The sequence below is a fragment of the Canis lupus genome, chromosome 4 (genome assembly GCF_011100685.1).
Source record: "Canis lupus familiaris isolate Mischka breed German Shepherd chromosome 4, alternate assembly UU_Cfam_GSD_1.0, whole genome shotgun sequence".
NCBI classification, from domain to species: Eukaryota; Metazoa; Chordata; class Mammalia; order Carnivora; family Canidae; genus Canis; species Canis lupus.
This window is the reverse complement of record NC_049225.1, coordinates 23924549-23949757: the sequence shown is the minus strand read 5'-3', so window position 1 is coordinate 23949757 and position 25209 is coordinate 23924549. Positions and strand designations below refer to the sequence as shown.

General features: G+C 36.8%; 1 protein-coding gene across 11 annotated transcripts in view; it reads left to right on the top strand.

Annotated features, from left to right (window-relative positions):
- The window catches only part of MICU1 (mitochondrial calcium uptake 1), a 248383-nt gene that overhangs the window by 26254 nt on the left and 196920 nt on the right, over positions 1–25209 (top strand). For 2 of the 11 annotated variants that reach the window (XM_038534295.1, XM_038534287.1), the window contains exon 2: positions 873–954. The exons of the other annotated variants lie outside the window; for them this stretch is intronic. The gene's annotated coding sequence lies outside the window, so the exon portion shown is untranslated. The remainder of the gene's footprint in view (positions 1–872; positions 955–25209) is intronic. 11 annotated transcript variants of the gene reach the window in all.

The window sequence follows — 25209 nt, the reverse complement described above, 5'->3', positions numbered from 1 at the left end:
TCTGAGAGAACTACCTCTCAAAACACAAAATGATCGTTTAATGGTTTAATAGGTATGTGAAAGAAATAGTTTATTACTATTTTTAAAGGTTTATTTATTTTAAAGAGAGAGTGCATGCACTAGTGGGGAGGGGGCAGAATGAGAGGGAGAAAGAAACTTAAGCAAACTCTGCACTGAGCATGAAGCCTGACACAGGGCTTCATCTCATGACCCTGAGATTACAACCTGAGCCAAAATTAAGAGTGAAATGCTTAATCAACTTTGCCACCCAGGAGCCCCAGAAACGGATTAGTTTTATACTATTTTAAACTGCCTAGAGCTTAGCAAGCAAATTAATTGCTTTACTACGTTATTTAAATTTGAATTTAAGCAAAACGTGACAGAGATGAGAAAAATAAAATACTATCTATATTAAGTATAGATATAGAAATATTAAATGAAATAGAATTTTAAAATATTTTAAAAATGGAATATACAATAAGATTGACTTATACTTTGCTATGTATTTCTTTGAGTGTTAGCACATGTATAGATTTGTGTGACTTGGGATGCCTGGGTGGCTCAGTGGTTGTCTGCCTTCAGCTCAGGGCATGATCCCAGAGTTCCAGGATCACATCCTGCATCAGGCTCTCCACAGGGAGCCTGCTTCTCCCTCTGCCTGTGTGTCTGCCTCTCTCTCATGAATAAATAAATTAATTAATCTAAAAAAAAAAGATTTGTGTGACTGTCCCACACACAATATAGAGTATCTGTCTGGATATAGGCTATCACCTAAAAATTTATGTGTGGTTCTGTTGTAATCAAATCTTCTACCTACCTGTAACTTCTGGTAGTCTGATCTGTTCTCCATCACTATTCTTTTACTTTTCCAGAATATCATATAAAAGCATGTAACCTTTTGAAACTGACTTCTTTCATCATCAGTGTAATACCTTTCAGATTCTTCTTCAGCATGTAAGTAATTTACTCCTGATTGATTACTGCGTAGTTTTCCATTATATGGATATACTGGAGTTTGTTTATCCATGCAACATTTGAAAGTCATTTAGATTATTTTATAATTTTATTATTTAGTCATTTAGGTTATTTACAATTTTGGTAATTATGAATAAAACTGTGAACATTTCAGGTACAGATTTTTGTGCAAACTTTAGTTTTCATCTCTAGAGTATCTAGTAATGCTTCATCTTTCATTCCTCCAATCATGGATGAGTGTTACAGTTGCTTTGTATCTTTGATATTGTCAGATATTGTTGGCTTTAGTGGTTTTTTTGTTTTGTTTTTAGCCATTCTGTTGGGTATATAGTAGTATCTCATTGTGGTTTCCATGATCATTTTTCTAATAGCTAATGATGTTGATCATCTTTGCAAGTGCTAATTTACCATTTATGTATCTTATTTGATGATGTGTCTGTTCAGATCATCTGCTCATTCCTTAATTGGGCTTTTTGTACACTTTATGAATATAGAAAATCCTAGGAAATGCAAACTCATTTATAGAGAGTGGTAGTATAGGCACCTAAAGTCTGAGAAAGGGGAACTCTTTTTTTTGACCAAAGGAAATGTGATCCCAAGAATATAGGGAGGATTCCTCTTGTTTTTTGTTTTTGTTTTTTGTTTTTTTTTTTTTCCTTTTCTATCATCTAGCACAATGGTTTGCAACTAGGCCTAATTTTGTTGTCACACCATTTAGATTACTGTGTACTTATGTACTTCAGCTTGCCTAGCTCTGTATAAGGATAAAGACTGAGCATTTGATGTTTCCTTTGTGCTCTTAGAAACCTGGCCATGGATGATGGAACTGGAAACTCAATTTTTAGGATTGTATTAGTGTTGAGAACTGTCAGTGAGGCTAACAGTTCTTTGGAAAGACTTTTAAAAGGCTTCTGGGATGAATGTGAGAAGAAGAGAGAAAAGAAAAGGAGAAAAGAAAGGAATAGGGTTACATTTCTTGAGTTTGGTAGAATGCTCTGAAATGGTTTTTTTAGACTAATTACAAATAAATATTAAGATGGTATTATTTTAATATTTCATTTTTAGGAGCTTCCTAAAAATGTTTGAATCTGGTCAGAGACAAATCCTGGCCTTTCCTTATAACTACCATCAGGATTTTAGTATACTAACTTTCTCTTGTAGCAATTATATACATATCAGGAAAATACTAATGATTATTCTTGGCTTATGGATATATCTGATTAAATTAATTTGAGAGAAGGGGAGAGACTGCGTGCGCGTGCGTGCAAAAGCAAGGGGAGCAACTGAGGGAGAGGGAGAAACAGGCTCCCCACTGAGTAGGGAGTCCATTATGGTGCTCTGTCTCAGGACCCTGGCATCATGACCTGAGCTGAAAGTGGATGTTTAGCTGACTGAGCCACCTAGGCACGCCTTATGAAGGTATTTTAAAAGATGTCATTTAAGGGCACCTGGGTGGCTTAGGTAAATGTCTAGCTCTTGGTTTCTGCTCAGGTCATGATCTCAGGCACATGAAATTGAGCCCCTATTGAGGTCTGTGCTAGTGCAGAGTCTGCTTGGGATTCTCCCCCTGTCCCTTCCTGTGCTCATGCATGATTGCTGTCTCTCTCTAAAATAAATTTGTAGAGGGCACCCCGGGTGACTCAGTGGTTTAGTGCCACCTTTGGTCCAGGGTGTGATCCTGGAGACTTGGGATCGAGTCACATGTCAGGCTCCCTGCATGGAGCCTGCTTCTCCTGCTGCCTATGTCTCTGCTTCTCTCTCTCTCTGTGTCCCTCATGAATAAATAAATAAAATCTTAAATAAAATAAAATAAATGTGTAGAAAAAAGATGAAGTTTAAGTAATTCATTTACCTGTCTTACCTCAGTGTTAACATATGTGTTTTTATTTTGTTAGTTCCTCTATTCTCTGTACAAAATAAGGAAATGATGACTAATAGTATTAGTTACTCCTTTTTTTTTTTTTTTTTTTTTGTATTAGCTACTCCTGATGCTGTAAGTTAGTTCTGGATAGTTTTTCATATCTCCGATAGTCTCTGCAACCAGATTTCCCCATCTGAACCACAGAACAAAATAAATTATTTCAGTGATTATTTTCTCAATCCTAATCCTATTGGTACAAAACTACTGCCATTCTAATGTATAGGAGAAAAGTTAATTCACTTGCCCAATGGATATGTTATTCTCTTGTGTAACACCTGTTGAGAAAGATTGTAAGAAGTCAGTAACTATGCAATGTTGTTAACTCCCTACCATTGCTACATAAGGGTAAAGTAGATCACAACTGGTAAAAAGAGTGCAAGAAAAAAGGATTGTAAACGTTTTTGTCTGTTTCATCCTGTTGGGAGAAATATAGTGAGCAGTCATAGGTGAAATTGAGTATTTCCTCAAGAAATACAAAACATGTATAATCATTGTGATTGAATCAGGTAAATGATGTTTGTAAATGGAAAATATCTTGCATTAGGAAGTAATATTATTTTAATTAGTAGACTTTTTTCCATGCCTTTTTTATTTATTTATTTTTATTTATTTATTTTTTCCATGCCTTTTTTAAAATTTAAATTCAATTCATTAAAATATAATGTATTATTAGTTTCAGAGGTAAAATTCAGTGATTCATCAGTCTTATACCCAGTGCTCATTAAATTATATGCCCTCCTTAATGTCCATACCCAGTTACCTCATCTCCTCACCCGCCCCAGCAACTCTCAGTTTGTTTCCTGTGATTAAGAGTCTCTTATAGTTTGTCTCCCCTCTGATTTCATCTTTTATTTTTTCCTCTCTTCACCTAGGATCCTCTGTTTTGTTTTTTAAATTCCACATATGAATGAGATCCTATGATGATAATTTTTCTTGGATTGACTGATTTCACTTAGCATAATACCCTCTAGTTCCATCCATGTCATTGCAAAAGGCAAGATTTCATTTTTTTGATGGCTGAGTAGTATTTCATTGTATATATACACCACATTTTCTTTATCCATCTGTCTGGACATCTGGGCTCTTTCCATAGTTTGGCTATTTTGCACATTGCTGCTATCAATACTAGGATGCAAGTGCCCCTTGAGATCACTTCATTTATATCTTCAGGGTAAATCCCTAGTAGTGCAATAGCTGGGTCGTAGGGTGGCTCTATTTTCAACTTTTTGAGGAACCTGCATACTGTTCCCAGAGTGGCTGTACCAGCTTGCATTACTACCAGCAGTGTAGGAAGGTCCCCTTTCTCTACATTCTCACCTACATCTGTTGTTTCTTGATTTGTTAATTTTAGCCATTCTTACTGGTGTGAGGTGGTAGTTCATTGTATTTTGATTTGTATTTCCCTGATGCTGAGTGATGTTGAGAATTTTTTCATGTGTCTGTTGGCCATTTGTATGTCGTCTTTGAAGAAATATCTGTTGATGTCTTCTGCCCATTTCTTGATTGGAATATTTGTTCTTTGGATGTTGAGTTTTGTAAGTTCTTTATAGATTTTGGATATTAGCCCTGTATCTAAAAACACATTTGCAAATATCTTCTCCCATTCTGTCGCTTGTCTTTTGGTTTTGTCTGCAATTTCCTTTGCTGTGCAAGAACCTTTTATCTTGGGCAGCCCAGGTGGCTCAGTGGTTTAGCTCCTGCCTTTAGCTCGGAGCATGATCCTGGAGACCTGGGATCAGGTCCCACATCGGGCTCCCTGCATGGAGCATGCTTCTCCTTCTCCCTGTGTCTCTGCCTCTCTCTCTGTGTCTTTCATGAATGATAAAAATAATCTTAAAAAAAAAAAAAAAACTTTTATCTTGATGAAATCCCAGTAGTTCAGTTTTGCCTTTGTTTCTCTTGCCTTTGGAGACATGTCTTGCAAGAAGATGCTGTGGCCCCAGTCATAGAGGTTGCTTCCTATGTTCTACTCTAGGATTTTGGAAGATTCTTGTCTCACGTTTAGGTCTTTCATCCATTTTTTAAAAAAAGATTTTTATTTATTTTGACAGAGCGTGCACAAGTGGGGGGGAGTGGCAGAGGGAAATGGAGAAGCAGACTCCCTGCTGAGCAGGGAACCTGGTGAGGCGGGGCTTGTTTCCAGGTCCCTGGGATCATGACCTGAGCTGAAGCCAGATGTTTAACCCACTAAGCCACTCAAGTGCCCCCAGTCTTTCATCCATTTTGAGTTTATCTTTGTGAATGGTGTAAGAAAATGGTCCAGTTTCATTCTTCTACATGTGACTCCCAATTTTCCCAGCACAATTTGTTGAAGAGGCTGTCTTTTTTCCATTGATATTCTTTCCTGCTTTGTCAAAGATCAGTTGGCCATATTGTTGAGAGTCCATTTCTGGGTTCTCTATTCTGTTCCATTGATCTGTGTTTTTGTGCCAGTACCCTACTGTCTTGGTGATTACAGGTTTGTGTAAGAGCTTGAATTCTGGAATTGTGATGCTACCAGCTGTGGTTTTCTTTTTTAACATTCCTCTGGCTATTCGGAGTCTTTTTTGGTTCCATACAGATTTTAGGATTATTTGTTCCAACTCTGAAAAAAGTTGATGGTATTTTGGTAGAGATTGCGTTGAATGTAAGGACTGCTCTAAGTAGCATAGATGTTTTAACAGCATTATTCTTCCAATCCATTCCATTTCTTTGTGTCTTCCTCAGTTTCTTTCATGAATTTTCTATAGTTTTCTGAGTATATATCCTTTGCCTCTTTGGTTAGGTTTATTCCTAGGTATCTTATAGTTTTGAGTGCAACTGTATGTGGGATTGACTCCTTAACTTCTCTCTCTTCTGTCTCATTGTTAATGTATAGATATGCAACTGATTTGTGTGCATGGATTTTATATCCTGCCACTTTGCTGAATTCCTGTTTGCGTGCTAGCAGTTTGGGGTTGGAGTCTTTTGGATTTTCCACATGAAGTATCATGTCATCTGTGAAGAGTGAGAGTTTGACTTTTTCCTTGCTGATTTGGATGCCTTTCATTTTTTTTTTTTAAGATTTTATTTATTTATTCATGAGAGACACACACAGAGAGAAGCACAGACACAGGCAGAGGGAGAAGCAGGCTCTATGCAGGGAGCCCGACGTGGGACTCGGTCCCGGGTCTCCAGGATCATACCCTGGGCTGAAAGCAGCGCTAAACCACTGAGCTACCTGGGCTGCCCTTTTCATTTCTTTTTGTTGTCTGATTGCTGAGGCTAGGACTTGTAGTACTGTGTTGAATAATAGTGGTGATAGTGGACATCCCTGTTGTGTTATTGACCTTAGGGGAAAAGCTCTCAGTTTTTCCCCATTGAGAATGATACTCACTGTGGGCTTTTTGTATATTGCTTTTATGATATTGAAGTATGTTCCCTCTATCCCTACACTGTGAAGAATTTTAAACAAGAAAGGATGCTGTGTGTTGTCAAATGCTTTTTCTGCATCTATTGAGAGGATCATATGGTTCTTGTCCTTTTATTACTGTAGTGTAACACATTGGTTGATTTGTATATGTTGACCCATCCTTGCAGCCTAGGAATGAATCCTACTTGGTTGTGGTGAATAATCTTTTTAATGTACTGCTGGATCCTATTGGCTATATCTTGGTGATAATTTTAGCATCCATGTTTATCAGAGATAATGGTCTGTAATTTTCCTTTTTGATGAGATCTTTCTCTGGTTTTGGCATGAAGGTAATGCTGGCCTAATAGAAAGAGTTTGGAAGTTTTCCTTCCATTTCTGTTTTTTGAAACACTTCAGAGAATAGGTGTTAATTCTTGTTTAAATGTTTGGTAGAGGGCAGCCTCAGTGGCTCAGCGGTTTAGCACTGCCTTCAGCCCAGGGCCTGATCCTGGAGACCCGGGATCGAGTCCCACATCAGGCTCCCTGCATGGAGCCTGCTTCTCCCTCTGCCTGTGTCTGCCTCCCTCTCTCTCTCTCTCTCTTTGTATCTCTCATTAATAAATAAATTTTTTTAAAAAAGTAAATGTTTGGTAGAATTCTCCTGGGAAAACTTCTGGCCTGGACTCTTGTTTGTTGGGAGGTTTTTGATGACTACTTACTTCTATTTCCTTGCTGGTCATTGGTCTGTTTAGGTTTTCTCTTTCTTCCTGTTTCAGTTTTGGTAGTTTCTCATTTCTCAAGGAATGCATACATTTCTTCCAGGTTGTATAATTTGTTTGTATACACTTGCTCATAATTTGTTCTTATAATAGTTTGTATTTCTTCAGTGTTGGTTGTGATCTCTCTTTCATTCATGATTTTACTTATTTGATTCCTTTCTCTTTTTGATAAGTCTGGCCAGTCATTTACCAGTCTTAGTAATTCTTTCAAAGAACGAGTTCTTAGTTTTGTTGATCTGTTCTCTTGGTTTCTGTTTTATTGATTTCTTTGATCTAATCCAGCAGGAGAAGAGAAATAATAAAGGTTTTATTTGCTGCTCTTCAGCTCCTTTATGTGTAAGGTTAGTGTATTTGAGACCTTTCTTGTTTCTTGAGAAAGGCTTGTATTGCTATATACTTCCCTCTAAGGAGCACCTTTACTGTATCACAAATGTTTTGAACAGTTGTGTTTTTATTTTCATTTGTTTCCATGAATTTTTAAAATTCTTTTATCTCCTGGGTGACCCATTATTCTACAGTAGGATGTTCTTTAGCCTCCATATATTTGAGTTCTTTCCAGATTTCCTCTTGTGATTGAGTTCATTTCAAAGCATTGTGGCCTAAAAATATGTAGGGGATGATCCCAATCTTTTGGTCCTGGTTGAAACCTGATTTGTGACCCAGTCTGTGATCTATTCTGTTCCATGTGCACTCGTGAAGAATGTATATTATGTTGCTTTAGGATGGAATATTCTGAATATATCTGTGAAGTCCCAACTGGTCTAGAGTATCATTCAAAGCCTTGTTTCCTTGTTGATCTTCTGCTTAGATGATCTGTCCATTGCAGTGAGTGGGGTGTTAAAGTCCCCTACTGTTACTGTATTGTTATTGATGTATTATTTCTTTACATCTTTATTGATGTATTATTTCTTTCAGACCCCAATTTGTTATTAATTGGTTTATGTAATTGGCTGCTCCCATGTTAGGGGCCTAAATATTTACAATTGTTAGATTGCTTGTTGGATAGACCATTTAATTATGATATAGTGTCCTTCCTCATCTCTTATTACAGTCTTTGTTTTAAAATCTAATTTGTAAAAAAAGAAAATTAATTTGTCTGATAGAAGGATTGCCACCTCGGCTTTCTTTTGCTGTGTGTTCATTAGCATGATAAATGGTTTTCCACCCCCTCACTTTCAATCTGGAGGTGTCTTCGGATCTACAATGAGTCTCTTGCAGATAGCATATGGATGTGTCTTGCTTTTTTATCCAATCTGATATCTGTGTCTTTTGACTGGGGCATTTAACCCATTTACCTTAAGAGTAACTATTGAAAGATGTGAATTTAGTGCCATTGTATTTCCTGTGAAGTTAGTGTTTTTCTATATTGTCTCTGTTCCTTTCTGGTCTCTGTTACTTTTGGCCTCTCTCTTCATTTAAAGGAACCCTTTTAATATTTCTTGTAGGGCTGATTTAGTGTTCAGAAATTCTTTTAGTTTTTTTTTGTCCTGGAAGCTTTTTATCTCTCCTTCTATTTTGGATGACATCCTAGCTGGATAAAGTATTCTTGGCTGTGTATTTTTCTCATTTAGCACCCTGAATCTCTCTCCTTTCTGGCCTACTGGGTCTCTGTTTTTTATTTTGACTTGATTAGATTTTAGTTCTTTTATTTCTCCAGGAAGACATTCTCTAGTGCTTTTTATGCTTTTTTTCAAGCCCACCTAGTATCTTTATAATTGTAATTCTGAACTCTTGGTTCCAACATCTTTATATCCATACTGATTAGGTCTCTCATAGTTCTGCCTCTTGTTCTCTTTTTTTTTTTTCAGGTGAGTTTATCCGTCTTGACATTCAGTCCAGAAAAGAACAGATGAACAAGAGAAGGGAATACTAAAACGGCAATAACAACCCCAGAACAAATCAGAAGAAACCCAATACTGAAAAAAGATATAACATTTTTTTAAAAAAAGAAATACTATAACCAGACAGGTGAACAGAACTGAGCAATACACTGGATCTTGTGTGTATTTTGATTGGTCTGTTGATTAGAAAACTAGATCTCAGAATTGTAAAATGAGAAAAACTTACATATGTACAAAAATAAAATTAAATACAATAAAAAGGCTGTAACTGTAAAATGGAAAATTAAAGGACAAAAAAAAAAAAGGAAGGGGTGTAAACAGAGAGGTGAACAGAACAGAGAATATGCTGTATCCTGAGCATATTTTGGTTTGTTAGAAGAAACTACATCTCAAAAAGTGTAAAGAAAGACGAGATCCCTGGGTGGCGCAGCGGTTTGGCGCCTGCCTTTAGCAAATAAAAAAAAAAATTAAAAAAAAGTGTAAAGAAAGAAAAACATATATATGTGTGTGTGTGTGTGTGTGTGTGTGTGTGTGTATAAAAATAAAATTAATAGATTGAAAGGATAGTATGTAATTGTAAGGATGAAAATTAAAAGAGACTTTAACAAAACAAAGAATATGATTAGATGAAGAGAACAGAGCGATACATCAGTTTTTTTTTTTTTAAGATTTATTTTTATTTATTTATGATAAACAGAGAGAGAGAGGCAGAGGCACAGGCAGAGGGAGAAGCAGTCTCCACGCCAGGAGCCCTACGCGGGACTCGATCCCGGGACTCCAGGATCGCACCCTGGGCCAAAGGCAGGCGCGAAACTGCTGAGCCACCCAGGGATCCCCCAGACCGATACATTAGATTCTGGGTGTAGTTTGGTCTGCTTGTTTAGGAAACTAGATTGAAAATTTTAAACATATTTTTTGTTATACATTATATATATTATACATAAAATTAAAAACAATGAAAGGATAGAATGTAATTATAAAAATGAAAACAAAATTTTAAAAGAATTGGTATAATTAGAAATTGGTTGAAAAGAAAAGAGAAAAAAAAATTAAAATTGAAAGATTAAAGAATGGTTGGGGGAGAAAAACCCATCCATTCTCTATACTATTTTCCCCTAGCGCTTGAGTTTTGGTGTTCTCTGTGATCAGTAAACTTGATCTTAACCAGATGTTTTGCTGATCTTCTGTAAGAGGAGCCTTTTGCCTTAATTCTCAAATGTCTTTGCCATGGGCAGATTGCACTGCCCTTGCCAGGGGGCTAAGGAAGGGGCTTGGGATTGCTTTGTTCCCTCCCTGAAGGTTTTCTATGCTGCTTTAGAGGATGAGTATGAGAATGAGGACCTCCCCATCTCTTGTCCTGGAGCCCCACTCATCAATGTGCCTTCAGGGTAAAGCAGCCAATCACTCCTGTCTCCTTAGTCTCTGTACTCTGTGCTCACCCAGACTTTTTTTTTTTTTTTTTTTTTAAGATTTATTCATGAGAGACACACAGAGAGAAGTAGAGACACAGGCAGAGGGAGAAGCAGGCTCCATGCAGGGAGCCCGATGTGGGACTCAATCCCAGGACCTGGGATCACACCCTGAGCTGAAGGCAGAGGCTCAACTGCTGAGCCACCCAGGCATCCCTCACCCAGACTTTTATCTCAGGCATGTCACCCAGTTTCTCATCTCCTAATCCTGCAGACTTCTGCGGTACACACCTACACTGCTCCTTTCAGGGGAGGAAGGGGATTTCTCTGTGGTTCTGCCACTCATTGGGCCCCTTCTTGGAGAGCAGTCGATGGGCCGTGCAGCATTTTGCAGTATATGGTAACCCTAAGCTAAGAACACACTCCTGAGCTCACTGATTGCAGCCCGTTTCCCTGCTCCAATGCCTGGGAACTCTGCTACACCTAGGCACTTCCAGTCTTCCTGTGATCCCGGGGATCCTGAGAGCACATTGTTCTGCCTAGGATTCCACTCTGCTTCACCACCTGAACACCTTTCAGGTGAAGAGGTACCTCACTGGAGCAGACTTCTGAAAGTTCTGATTTTGTTTTCTATTGCTCTATCACTTTCTGGTGCTGGCCTATGAAGGTTCCCTCCCCCCCTGCAGTTTATCTTTGCATGTATCACTTCAGGTTAACTTCTCTGCGTCTTCTAACTTGCAGAAAGCGGTCACTTTTCTATTTGTAGAATTGCAGCTATTCTTTTCTTAGATATCAAATTGAGTTCACAGGTGTTCAGAAGGATTTGATAGTTATCTGGCTGAATTCCTGGGACCAGACAAAACTAAGGTCTCCTACTCCACCATCTTGCACTGTCAACCGTTAGTAGATTTTTCAAGCAGTTTTAAGTTGAAAGAAAACATTGAGCAAAAATAGGGTTGCCATTTATTCTCTTTTACTTTATCCACCAATTCATCTATTTTTAGTATCTTGTATTAGTATGATACATTTATTCCAAATGTATAAAAAAAAATGGGGCGCCTGGGTGGCTCAGCGGTTTAGCACCTGCCTTCGGCCTGGGACATGATCCTGGAGTCTCCAGATTGCGTACCACATTGGGCTCCCTGCATGGAGCCTGCTTCTTCCTCTGCCTGTGTCTCTGCCTCTCTCTCTCTCTCTCTCTCTCTCTGTGTGTGTGTGTGTGTCTCATGAATAAATAAGTAAAATCTTTAAAAAAACAACAACAGAAAAAAAAAAAAAACCAAACGTACAAACCAGTCATCCAATATTGATACATTATTATTAAATAAAGTCTTTGGTTAACATTAAGATTCATTCTGTGTTGATATTGATAGTCTGTATGGGCTTTTTTTTTAATTTAAGATTTTTATTTTTAAAGATTTTATTTTAGAGAGAGAGGGAACAGGCAGAGGGAGTGGCATGTAGAGGGAGAGGGAGAAGCACGTTCCCTGCTGAGCAAGGTGCCTGATGTAGGACTTGATCTCAGGACTCTGGGATCTGACCTGAGGCAAAGGCAGATGCTTAATTGAGCCACCCAGATGTGGGATTCCATCCAAGGACTCTGAGATTATGACCTGAGCTAAAACCAAGAGTTGAGTGCTTAAATCCTGGAAATAATTTTTTTAAATGTATTGCAGTTCTAATATATATGAGATTGATAAAATTATAAATTTATTTCCTTTGATTTTTCTATTTCTGTATCATTAAAAAAGGAAGAATAAGCCTCTGAATGAAAAAGACCTGACCAGTGGTAGTGTTAGACATCATCTTTTCCAGACATCTGGACAGCTCTTTCTGAGCTTGACTAGGCTTGAGTGATCCTCCATGGATATAGTTAAAGATAGCAAAGTGATTAATGTCCCCTATATCAGGAACATGAACTTTGCTTCTGTGATCATAGTGGTCCGAAGTGTGGAAATAATGATTATTTATTTATTTATTTATTTATTTTTCTAAAGATTTTATTTATTTATTCAAGAGAGACACAGAGAGAGAGAGAGAGGGAGAGACACAGGCAGAGGGAGAAGCAGGCTCCCTGCAAGGAGCCCAATGTGGGACTCGATCCCAGATCCCGGGATCACACCCTGAGCCAGAGGCAGGCATCCCAGAAGTGATTGTTTAGATTGGTATGAATCAAATAACAGTAGTCATTGTCCAGATTCTGCCTGTATTTCTGCTAATCATCTTAATATTATTCCTCTAAGTACTGCTTTTATCCTAAGTGTATATGGTCCTATAAAATTGGAATGGCAGTCATGATCCATGTCCCTAGATACTTATTTCTCTATTCTTGGATTGGACACATGGAGAGATAAAGAATTTCAGGTCTAAGAAGAGTGCTCATATTTTCAACAAAGTGAGAGGGGCGTTCCTTAACATAAAGCCAAATATGATAGGCGCACTGCTAACATTATACTGAATTGTGAAAAGCTGGAAACTTTTTTCCTAAGAAGAGGAATAAGGCAAGGATTCCCACTCTTGCCATTTTTTCCAACATACTATATTGAAAGTCCTAGCTCAAGCATTTAGGCAAGAAAAAGAAATGGAAGGCATCCAAATTGGGAAGTTAGAAGTGAAACTACACTATTTGCAAATGACATGATATTATATATAGAAAACCCTAAACACTCCACCAAAAACTATTAGAACTATTATATGAATTCAGTAACATTATAGGATACAAAGTCAGTATAGAGAAGTCTGTTGTGTTTCTATACACTGATAATGAACCATCAGAAAAATAAAGAAAATAATCCCATTCACAATTGCATCAAAAAGAATAAAATATCTAGGAATAAATTTAACCAAAAGATGAAAAACTTGTACACTGAAAACTTAAGTCCTTGATAAAAGAAATAGAAGAATATAGAAATAAATGGAAAGATACTCCATGCTAATGGATTGTAAGAATTAATATTAAGATGTCCATACTACCCAAAACAATGGGCTGATTTAGTATATAAACCCTATCAAAATTCCAATGGCATTTTTCAAGAACTGGAACAAACCTAAAATTTGTGTAGAGTCAAAAGAGACCCCAAATAGCCAAAACGATCTTGAGAAAGAACAACAAAGCTGGAAGCATCACACTCCCTGATTTCAAACTATGTTACAAAACTATAGTAATCCAGGGATCCCTGGGTGGCGCAGCGGTTTGGCGCCTGCCTTTGGCCCAGGGCGCGATCCGGGAGACCCTGGATCGAATCCCACGTCGGGCTCCCGGTGCATGGAGCCTGCTTCTCCCTCTGCCTGTGTCTCTGCCTCTCTCTCTCTCTCTGTGTGACTATCATAAATAAATAAAAATTAAAAAAAAAAAACAGAAAAAAAAAACTATAGTAATCCAAACAGCTTGGTATTGGCATAAAAACAGACACATTGACCCAAAGATTAAGGAACAGAATAGAGAGTCTAGGAATAAACCCACACATATTTGATCAGTTATTTTATGACAAAGGAGCCAAGAATATACAGCGGGGAATGAATAATCTCTTCAATAAATGGTTTTGGAAAAATTAGCCACATATAAAAGACTGAAACTGGACTACTATCTTACACTATACACAAAAATTAACTCAAAATGCATAAAGACTTGAATGTAAGGCCTGAAATCAAAACTCCTAGAAGAAAAAGTAGGTGATGTCAGTCTTGGTGATTTTTTTGGGTCTGGCTTTAAAAACAACAAAAGCAAAAGTCAACAAGTAGAACAACAAACTGAAAGCTTCTGCACAGCAAAGTAAACCATAAGGAAAATGAAAAGGCAGGCTACCAAATGGGAGAAAATATTTGCACATTGTATGTCTAATAAGAGATTATAATATAAAATATATGAAGAAACTAAGATAGCAAGAAACAATTCTAAAACTCAGTAGCAAGAAACAATCCTATTAAAAAATGGGCAGAGGATCTGAATAGACATTTTACCAAGAAGACAGATGGCCAACAAGTACATGAAAAAGATGTTCAACACCATTAGTCATCAGGGAAATGTAAATCAAAACCACGGTGAGATACCACCTCATACCTGGTAGAATGGCTATTATCAGAAGGACAAGAGGGATGCCTGGATGGTGCAGTTGGTTGATTCCTAGTCTTGGTTTTAGTACAGGTTGTGAGGTCGAGCATCACATTGGGCTCTGTGCTCAGTGCAGAGTCTGCTTGAGACTCTTTTGCCTTCTTACTGTCCCTTTCCACTACTCTTTCTCTCTTTATAAAATAAATAAAATCTTTAAAAAGAACAAGAAATAACAAGTGTTGGTGAGGATGCAGAGAAAAGGGAACAACTTATATACTGTTGGTAGAAATGTAAACTGGTGGAGTTACTATGGAAGACAGTATGAAGATTCTTTAAAAAATTAAAAGTAGAACTCCCATATGATCCAGCAATTGTACTTCTGGGTATTTATCTGAAGAAAACAAAAACACTAATTTGGAAAGATAGATTTACCCTTTCTTGCAACATTATTTACAATAGCCTGGTTTGGAAATAATATGTGTCCATCAATGGATGAATGGATAAAGAATAGTGAATCATATGATAGTTCTAGTTTTATTTTTTAAAAAAGTTCCATGCTGTTTTCCACAGTGGCTACACCAGTTTATAAACATTCCATCAAAAGTAAATTCTTAATTTCAGTTTAAATTTCTTTTTTTCTCCCAACTGTTAATAATTGTTTTATTTCTATTTTTAGCTGGTAGGACCTTTTTGCTATTTTCATTTCTAGTTTTATTTTATTGTTTTTAGAAAGTTTTTTGGGGCAATATTTCTACTTTTATGTCTTCCTGTGACCTAATATTCATCTATTTTAAATGAATGATCCTTGGGGTACTTGAGAAAAAGGTGTATTCTCTGTTACTAGTGTATTGTTTGATATATCTGTAAGATATACCTTAGTAATTATGTTGCTTAGGTTGTTCTTCTCTAGAATTTGTAAGTTTTGAAGAAAGCATTTTCAAATCACATATACTTTTTTTTTTTTTTAAGATTATTTACTCATGAGAGACACGGAGAGAGGTAGACACATAGGCAGAGAGAGAAGAAGGTCCCTACAGGGAGCCCAATGCAGGACTTGATACCTGGTGCCGGGATCATGCCCTGAGCCAAAGGCAGATGCTCAACCACTGAGCCACCCATGTGTCCCCAAATCACATATATTTTTAGTTTTAAGTCCTTCTCTGATCTAGCCAGATCCTATTTTTTTTAAAAATTATTTACTGAAAGAGAGAGAACAGGGGGAGAGGCAGAAAGAGAAAATCTCAAGCAGACTCCTCACTGAGCATGGATTCCGATGTGAGGCTCAATCCCAGAACCCCGGGATCGTGATCTGAACTGAAATCAAGAGTCGGATGCTCAACCAGCTGAGCCATCCAGGCACCCCTAGTCAGATACTCTTTTAAAAAAGGAGTTTTAGGATTTATTTGTGGGATGCAAGGATGGTTCAATACTAAACAATCAACATGTATGTCACATCAATAAGAGAAAGGATAAAAACCATATGTTCATTTCAATAGATGCAGAAAAACATTTGACGAAGTTCAACATCATTCATGATACAAATCCTCTGCAGATGGCTAACAGGTACATGAGAAAGATGGTCAATATTACTCATCATCAGGGAAATCAAATCAAAACTACAACGAGCTATCACTTTATACCTGTCAGAATGACTAAAATAAAAAACAGAAGAAACAAGTGTTGGTGAGGATGTGGAGAAAAAGGAGCTCTTACACTGTTGGTGGGAATGCCAACTGGTACAGAGACAGTGGAAAATGTTACGGAGGTTCCTCAAAATGGTAAAAATATAACTACTTATACATTCTAGTAATCATGCTACTTGGTATTACCCCAAATATACAAAAGCACTAATTCAAAGGGATACATGCATCCCTATACTTGTAGGAGCATTATTTACAATAACCAAGATATAGAAGCAGCCCAAGTATCCATCAATTGATGAGTGGATAAAGATGATGTGGTATATGTATAACCATATGTATATATATAATGGAATATTGCTCAGCCATAAAAAGAATGAAGTCTTGCCATGTCATTGGCAATGACAGGGATGGAGCTAGTTAAGTTAGAGAAAGACACATACCATATGATTTCACTCATATATGGAATTTTAGAAACAAGTGAGCAACGGAAAAAGAGAAACCAGAAAACAGACTCTTAATTACAGAGAAAAAACTGATGGTTACAAGAGGGGAGGTAGGTAAAGTTATGGGGGAAATAGAGGATAGGAATGAAAGAGTACACTTACTATGATAAAAATAAAATGACTAAAAAATATTTTTTAGACTTAGTGTGGATGTAGATCACCCATTATCTTTTCAGATCAATTTTAGGGCCTTTTCCTAGTTTCTCTTCTTCGTTATTCCTGACATGTTTTCTCAGTCAACTTTTTCCGCCACAAATCCTTGAGGCAGAAAAGGAATGGGGGAGGCACATGAGATCACACACCAAGATTTAGTTCTTTTTTTCTTTAGTATTATTTTTTAGACTGTCTTCAACTTATGCAGAGGACATGGTTTTCATCAGCTGTTTTTTCCTTAGTGTTCTGTATTGTTTGTGGAGAAAATATTATGAGACTGGGATGTAAGCACCTGCCATTGTCTTCAGCTGCCCCTGTTTCTTGTCTTTAAATCATTTATACATCATAGCAGAACTTAATCTATCACTTAATACTTTGGTTTGATGATAAAGATTAAGGTTTATATTCTGTGGGAGTTTAGGTTTACAAAGTCTCAAATGAATAATCAAATATTAGTTAACAGGGTTTTATTGGATTAACCCTATAATAAGAATTGTTTAAACAAACATTTTAAATGAAGTCTTATGTTGCATGCTAAGATATTGTGACTGCTGATATTACTATAAAGTATAGCCAAGTAACAGTAAAAGTGTGAGGCTTAGAGCTTGAAATTGAAATGTGTTTTAGTTTTGGACAAATTAACATAAACCTAAGAGTTTGGGGGAGATGGAGAGTAAAAAATGGTTTTTCACAGTGTTTCTACTAGACTATTCCTAATCTTCACTTTTACACACCCTACATTTACTTTATACAAGTTTTTTTTTTTTTTAAGATTTTATTTATTCATTCACAACAGTCACACAGAGAGAGGCAGAGACAGGCAGAGGGGGAGGCAGGCAGAGGGGGAAGCAGGCTCCCTGCAGGGAGCCGATGTGGACCCAATCCTGGGGACTCTGGGATCACACCCTGAGCCTAAGGCAGACGCTCAGCCACTGAGCCACCCAGGCGTCCCTGCTTTATACAAGTTAATACTTTATTGACATTAATTTCTTTTGTAGCAATACCTAAACTTTCCTTATTGATAGCTGAAGTTTTTTCACCCTATATTTGTCTAATGGCTCTTAGGTACGCTAAAAGTAAATATTAACCATTTAAACTCTACAGCTACCTAATTTCCAAGACTTGAATTAAAAATGAAGTTGGAGGGGATCCCTGGGTGCACAGTTGTTTAGTGCCTGCCTTCAGCCCAGGGCATGATCCTGGGGTCCTGGGATCAAATCCCACATTGGGCTTCCTGCCTGGATCCTGCTTCTCCCTCTGCCTGTGTCTCTGCCTTTCTCTCTCTCTCATGAATGAATAAATAAAATCTTAAAAAAAAAAAAAAGAAAAAATGAAGTTGGAAATTTTGTTTTATTGAAATTTTAAATATTGAAAGCTTAATCATATCAATGCATTAACACATCCTAGTGTTTTAGAAAATTTATATTGGTCATCGTTTCTGTAGTTTTTTATTTTTTTAAGTAGACTTTTATTTATTTATTTATTTTTTTCTTTTCCTTTTCCACACTTTGTTTTTCTGGGCAGTTATTTGGGTAGGGACATTGTCACTCTTCACTTCTTTCTTCCTTCACCAGACATCATTTTCATCATTTTCAGATACATAAGTGTGCATTCTCATACAAAAAGTGACCATTCAAGTGCTTGATGGATGAAAGAGTATATCCTAGAGTATCAGAAGGTTGATAATATAGGATAGTAACCTGCTTTTCTATAGCATCATCATTTAGCAGGAGTATGTATAAAAAATTATTTGTCAATCCTGACATTTCTGTGAGATGATTCTTGTTCCTACAGTTAACATTTTTTACTGTTAGAGACTTGTATAACTTAAATTAACTTTACCTTCTCACCTAGATCATTTAAAATACCTTTCTTTGCTGTTGGAAAATACTTCTCAGAACAGAGTTAGCTGAGGTGTGAGCTTTCCTCATTGATTCTGTCGATAATGTCACTTTGAGGTATGAAAATGCATCTTTTCTAGACATGAACGTTAATCTCTACTGTATTTTGGCAGTCATCCTGGTGTCTTCAGTGCAGAACTTTAAATCTGATTCATTTCATCTAAAACAAATGTACAGAGATGTTTTTAAAATTATCCAGTATAATTAAAGTCCAGTGTATTGTTGGATTTTTAACAGTGCCACCACAGTTGTGCAGTAAAGATTGTATCCCATTCCTTAGATAATATGACAAAGGCTTCTAAGGTAATGTATTCAGCCAAACTCTTTTATAAAGAATGCTTCGTTTTTTCATACCTTAAGTAAATCTTCTTCCTTGGAACTTTGCTTGAGCCCTTTCCACTTAATGTAATTTTTCCTTTCTTTGAATCTCTATTAATATGGTCTCATAACCTTTACATTTTTTCCATCCCTTGCATAATGGATATTCGAATAGTTGTTTTATGTCCGCTAAGGTGTTTGTGGGCTGACTGTGTCTTGCTCATCTTTGTACCTCTTGCATTGCCCTCACAATACCTTGCCCAGTAAATGCATAGCTTATGAATAAAATAATGGCAGTTGGACATTTTGGATTATGTGAAATTTGCCTCAGCTACTGAGGGTAATATAGGGTGTTGTCTCATTAATAATCACTCAGGCTGGCTTTCTTCTTCCAAAAAGTACAAAATACTTTTATATCTTGTTTTTCTGAAATGAACTCTTAAAGCCAGAAAAGATTTAGAAATAAATATCACCTTTGCCCTGCATCTCCCAGAGTTCAGTCTCAGGAAAAAACTTTCACTGGTCCCACAGCAGGCTAGATCTGGAAAAAGAACCTAATTTCTCTGTATCTACTTGTGTAATTGAGCAGTAATACTTGTTACTACTGTTAGTAATAACTTTAAATTCATTAATTGGCACTCAGGATACTAAGAAGCCTGAAACATACTTCCTGCCTTTAGATTTGCAGTCTCCTGGGCAAGTTGACAGGTATACAATAAAATTTTCTTAAGTCAGGTACCATACAGTGGTAACCAGTGTTAATTCCACAGGAATTTAAAGGAAGAAATCAAGAGTGATAATGCTAATGATTTTACATAGCTTTTACAGATGAGGTAAATCTTAAGAAGGGCTGGGCTGAAGAATACAAATAGTTTTCATGTTAAGACATGTAGAAACAATGATAAAACCAAGCCAGAAACTTGACTCTCTTCATGTCTAGTGCAATACCCTATTATATAGTCATCATATTTATAATTATTAGTGAGCTTATATTTCTCTATAAATCAATAAACATTTAAATGTTTAATGGCCAAGGTATTATAAGCTTTGTGTATTGTATTAGGCACAGGAGTCAAGTTTCAGTTTCCGTGCAGATACAGAAGCCTAGTTTTGTGAGTTCTATAGTATGTAAACTATGAATATGAAATCCATTATGAAAATATATGAACTAGGCAGCCCAGGTGGCTCAGCGGTTTAGCGCTGCCTTTGGCCCAGGGTGTGATCCTGGAGACCTGAGATCGAGTCCCGTGTCAGGCTCCCTGCATGGAGCCTGCATCTCCCTCTGCTTGTGTCTCTGCCTCTCTCTCTCTGTTTGTCATGAATAAATAAATAAATAAAATCTTAAAAAAAAGAAAAACTACAATAATTCTTGTAGTGTGCACAAGGAACAACTGGCTAATCTGAAACTGCTTAAGTCTGCTCTCAGAAGTCCATAAATCTTAAATCTAGCAGTAGCAAATGCTTATTTTTTCCGTTATTTATTTTCCTGTGTTTATGGCAACCATTGTTTTTCATAGTTTGTACATGTTTTGGGGATAACATACCTTTTGCAAAGAAGAAGCACTGCAAATATGCCTATTTACACACTACTGCCTAGTGTGTATTTAATAAGTTGTTCTAGGTCATAGCTTTAGTAAAATCAAGAAAAAGTACATCCATCTGTGTTAGTCACTATACTGCAGTAGAATTGGGCGTACTGTAATTTTTAGTGTAGCTCCTGGTTTTGTTTTTTTACCAATTTAATTCATTCAGAATTTCATTTGTCATTTTTTTCTGTTTTCAAAAGGATAAATATGACAGCAGAATGATGTGTATTCTCATTTTCCAGTAGCGTGTAAAGATGAAACACTTGTTGAGTATTTTTGAGACCTTTGTTGCTGTTTAGATTAAATTATTCTTTGGGTGTCTGGGTGGCTCAGTTGTCTAAGCGTCCAACTCTTTTTTTTTTTTTTTTTTATGATAGTCACGCACAGAGAGAGAGAGGCAGAGACAGGCAGAGGGAGAAGCAGGCTCCATGCACCGGGACCCCGACGTGGGATTCCATCCCGGGTCTCCAGGATCACGCCCTGGGCCAAAGGCAGGCGCTAAACCGCTGCGTCACCCAGGGATCCCTAAGCGTCCAACTCTTGATCTCAGCTCAGGTCTTGATGTCAGGATTGTGACTTCAAGCTCCACATTGGGCGTGGAGCCTACTTTAAAAAAAGATTATTCTTTTCAGTAATATAATGAATTGCATAATCCACTCAAGTATTTTGAAAGTATAACCAGCCATTAGAAAACAGATGTTAGATAGAAAAAAATCTTCCCAGTCAGCTCTGATAGAGCTCTGTCAGATTGATTTGGGAAAGTATTGAAATGGTTTATATTGAGAAAGTTTTAGCTTTTTTTTGAGTGAGTGTTAATAAAAAAATCCTTGGATGGATTAGTGTTAATATTGCATCTGATCCTAAAAATATTTTGTATCTAAAATAAATCTAAATGAAAAAAGTCCCTTTTTTCACAAGGAAGGAAAGATGAAACCTCAGGACTGGGAATATGACTGGAACAAATGAATATAAATATAAATGTAGCTTAATATTCTAATAACCCTCAGAACAACAAAGATGAACTCTTGAAAACTAAACAAAGATGATCACACTCATTTATTAAAGGGAATATACAGTTAAAGTAGATGTTGTTTTTTAATCCACCATGTAAATGGAAAAGATTGGTAACAGCAAATATGGGGAAAGGAATACCCTCATATACTGTTTGTGGTATATAAATTGAAATGTCAGTTTTGAAGGGTAGTTTGACAGTGTCTATTCAAAGTTCAAAATAATCACATTGCCTTTTTTTTTCCTTAAGAGAGAGAGAGAGCACAAGTGAAGTGGGGGAGAGGGAATTGGAAAGAGAGAATCTTAAGTAGGCTCCGCACCCAGCACAGAGCCAACTCAAGGCTTGATCTCACCACACTGAAATCATGACTTGAGCCAAAATCAAGAGCCAGAAGCTTAACCGACTGAGCCACTCAGGCACCTCACACATTACTTTTGATCTAGCAGTTTCATTTGTAAGATATATATCTCACAGATATACTTGAATAAAAATGAATAAAAATAAATGCACAGGAAAAGTCTCTGAAGCTATGTTTGTAATGCTGAAGTCTAGAAACATCCCTAGTGAATTAAGAATTAATTGCTAAGCAGTAAATTGTGTATTCACTGCCAAATAGTTAGATTGTGGAATAATCATAGACTGAAATACTCTGTTATAGTTAAAATCATTCCAACAAGAGATACTCTTTTCAAGTTGTGTTATTAAGTTTTAAAAATTTGCAAACGTGTATGATATGATTCCATTATATAAAACAGGATAATGCAAAGCATTCCAAATGCTGAGTATTTGAATATACATATGTGTATGGAATATTATTTATAGGTAAACAAAAAGAATAATTTCAGGAAAGATACATAAACTTTCTGACTTCTAGAGAGAGTGGTGGGATTTCAAAAATATTAAAAAGAAGATTTTTTTTTTTTTTTAAGATTTTATTTATTTAGTCTTGAGAGACACAGAGAGAGAGGCAGAGACATAAAGGGAGAGGCAGGCTCCTCACAGGGAGCCCGATGTGGGACTTGATCCCTGAACCGGGATCATGCCCTGAGCCGAAGGCAGATGCTCAACCGCTGAGCCACCCAGGTATCCCAATAGTTTCTTTTTATACTTCTGTACAGTGACTGTTTTAAAAGATTTATTTACTTGAGAAAGTGAAGAGAGCATGAGCAGGGGAAGGGGCAGAGGAAGAAGAGTCCAAGCTAACTCTCTGCTGAATGGGGAGCCCAAGTCTGGACTCCATCCCAGGATCTTGAGATTTTGACCTGAGCCAAAATCAAAAGTCACTTAAAGGACTGAGCCACCCAGGTGCCCCTAAAATAACATTTTTAATAATAAAAATATATTCCTATCTTACTTGTAAACAAAAATGAAAGTAGTCTTGATTGTTCTATTAAAAAATCTGTAATCACGTCCAGCAAATCAATATTCCCTTAATTCTCCCATCTTAAGACTCTTCTTTTATTGCCTTCCCTTAACTTCATTACACAGGGGAAAAGGAAGGTGAGTGTGGTTCTCTAGGTTCAATGACTCTGTCATACAAAACTTTTGGGAAATTCTCACTGGCATCTGTTCCAGGGTGGAAATTTGAATGAAATGGGAACGCAGAGTGTCAAGATGTTTCTGTAGTGCAGGGTCTGGCCCTTGAAACTTGAATGTCCCCAAGTTGAATCTTATGTCTTGGAATTGATCAGATTCAGAGAAGCTTCTTTAGGCAAAGTAATATAATAGGAGATTAAACCAGATTGACAGTTTTTTAAACTTACATGAGAAATAAAGCTGGCATGAGAACTAGGATATTCTCATCTTATCAGCATGTTCTCTCTTTGAAGGCAGTCGAAAGAGGAAGCTGAATTGGAATCTTAACATACTTAGTATGGAAATAGAATAAAGGAGAGTTAAATATATAATTTAGATACTTAATGGCTGAGGCTCTGATGGCCTTTAGTTCTAGGGTTAGTATTTGGCTGCCACTGGAGTGGATAGGGAGGATCCTTGTGAGCACCCCAGATAGTGCTGATTTTACAACGTTGTTCTCAGAGAGCAATCATATTTCAGTTTCACAGAGTGCACACATCCATCACCTACATATATTACTTGTGCCAGACGTTGTATTAGATTGTGGAAACACAGATAGAAAGGATACTTGGTCCTTATTTTCTCAAGCTCTTAGTTCATGTAAACTAAATACTTTCGAATCTTGAAGATTTATTTAACTGAGTTCTAAATTGTGTTGGTGTCCAAATTTGGGTAGATCTCAGAAATTTATCTTGGTCTCAGAATTAGCAGATGTTGCTTTTAATAGTAGTGCTGCATAACCGTTGGTAATAGTACATCAGAGGTTTATTTAGGCTGGTGTCAGGATTGGAAGAGCCAAGCATTCCTTCTTTAGATGTGCAATTGTCAGAGATCAAAATAGAAGGCAATTAATCATATAGAAAAGTGCAAGCAGATATTTTAAGTCAGAGTCGAGATGAGGTGTGGAATTCTAATAGTTTGGTAAGTTGAATCACGATGTGGCAATAATCAGAGTATTAGGATATGAATTTGATTTAGGTAAAGTTTGTCTTATAGGGAACCTTACCATGATATGGATTCATTGCTAAGACATTGGGCCTTTGCCTATGACTAGGTTTGACAAATGATAGTCCCTAGCTGAGGAGAATGAAGCATCAGTCTTCTGGACCTGACCTGCCTTATTTTTCTTTAAATGTAAAGCATAAACATAATCTTCCTCAGAAGATCATTAAATTTTATTTGCATCATCTAATTTTTTATAATTAAAAATGCATAATGTTTTATATTTTTTTAGTTGGCAGGTACACATTTTGCCTTTAAAAGTTTGTAAGAAATACTATATGTTTGTTTACATGGATAAATACATAAGCATAGTTTAAAAAATGAAGTGGTATAGGGGCACCTGAGTAGCTTAGTCGGTTGAGCATCTGATTCTTGATTTCGACTCAGATCATGATCTCAAGATCTGAGATTGAGCCCCTTGGTTGGACTCCACACTCAGCAGGGAGCCTGTTTTCAGATTTTGTCTCTCTCTCTCCCTCTTCCCCTCCCCTGCTTGCCTTCTCTCATTCTCTTTCTCTCAATAAATTAAAAAAGTTTTAAAATAAAGTGGTATATTATAAACATCTCTTTGTCTCATATCACCCATCTTCCACCCCTGGTAGCACCACTACTATTACTTTATTGTTTGTCCTTCTGGCGTTATAATAGGAGCATACAAGTATGCATTCTTATTTCTCTTCATTTTACATAAAAGGGTAGCATATCATATATGCTATGCCACAACTTGCTTTTTTAACATGTCACGAAACTCTTCAAATCTATACATAGGTTTTTCATTCCCTATTATTGCTACACGGTATTGCCTTGTGTGTATTTATCATGGTTTAGCCAGTTTTCTCCTAGCGAACATTGAGGTGGATTTTAGACTGTTGCTGTTACCACCATGATGTGAATAACCATGTTTGTGTGTGTATAATTTCAGAAGTATGCAAGTATATTATTAAGATATTTTATCAAAAGTGCAATTGTCTGGGTGACCGAATGCAGTTTTATATGGGTGATTTTAATGGATATTGCCAAATTGTCTCTATAGATTGCACCTTTTTTTTCTCTTTTAGGAAGTAGATAGTACCAGCTTACACATTCCTTAGCAGTACCATTTTTAAAGTATGGCCAACAGGTGTATTTTCAAAGTTGGATTTTTTGCCAGCTTGACAAGTGAGAAGCAGT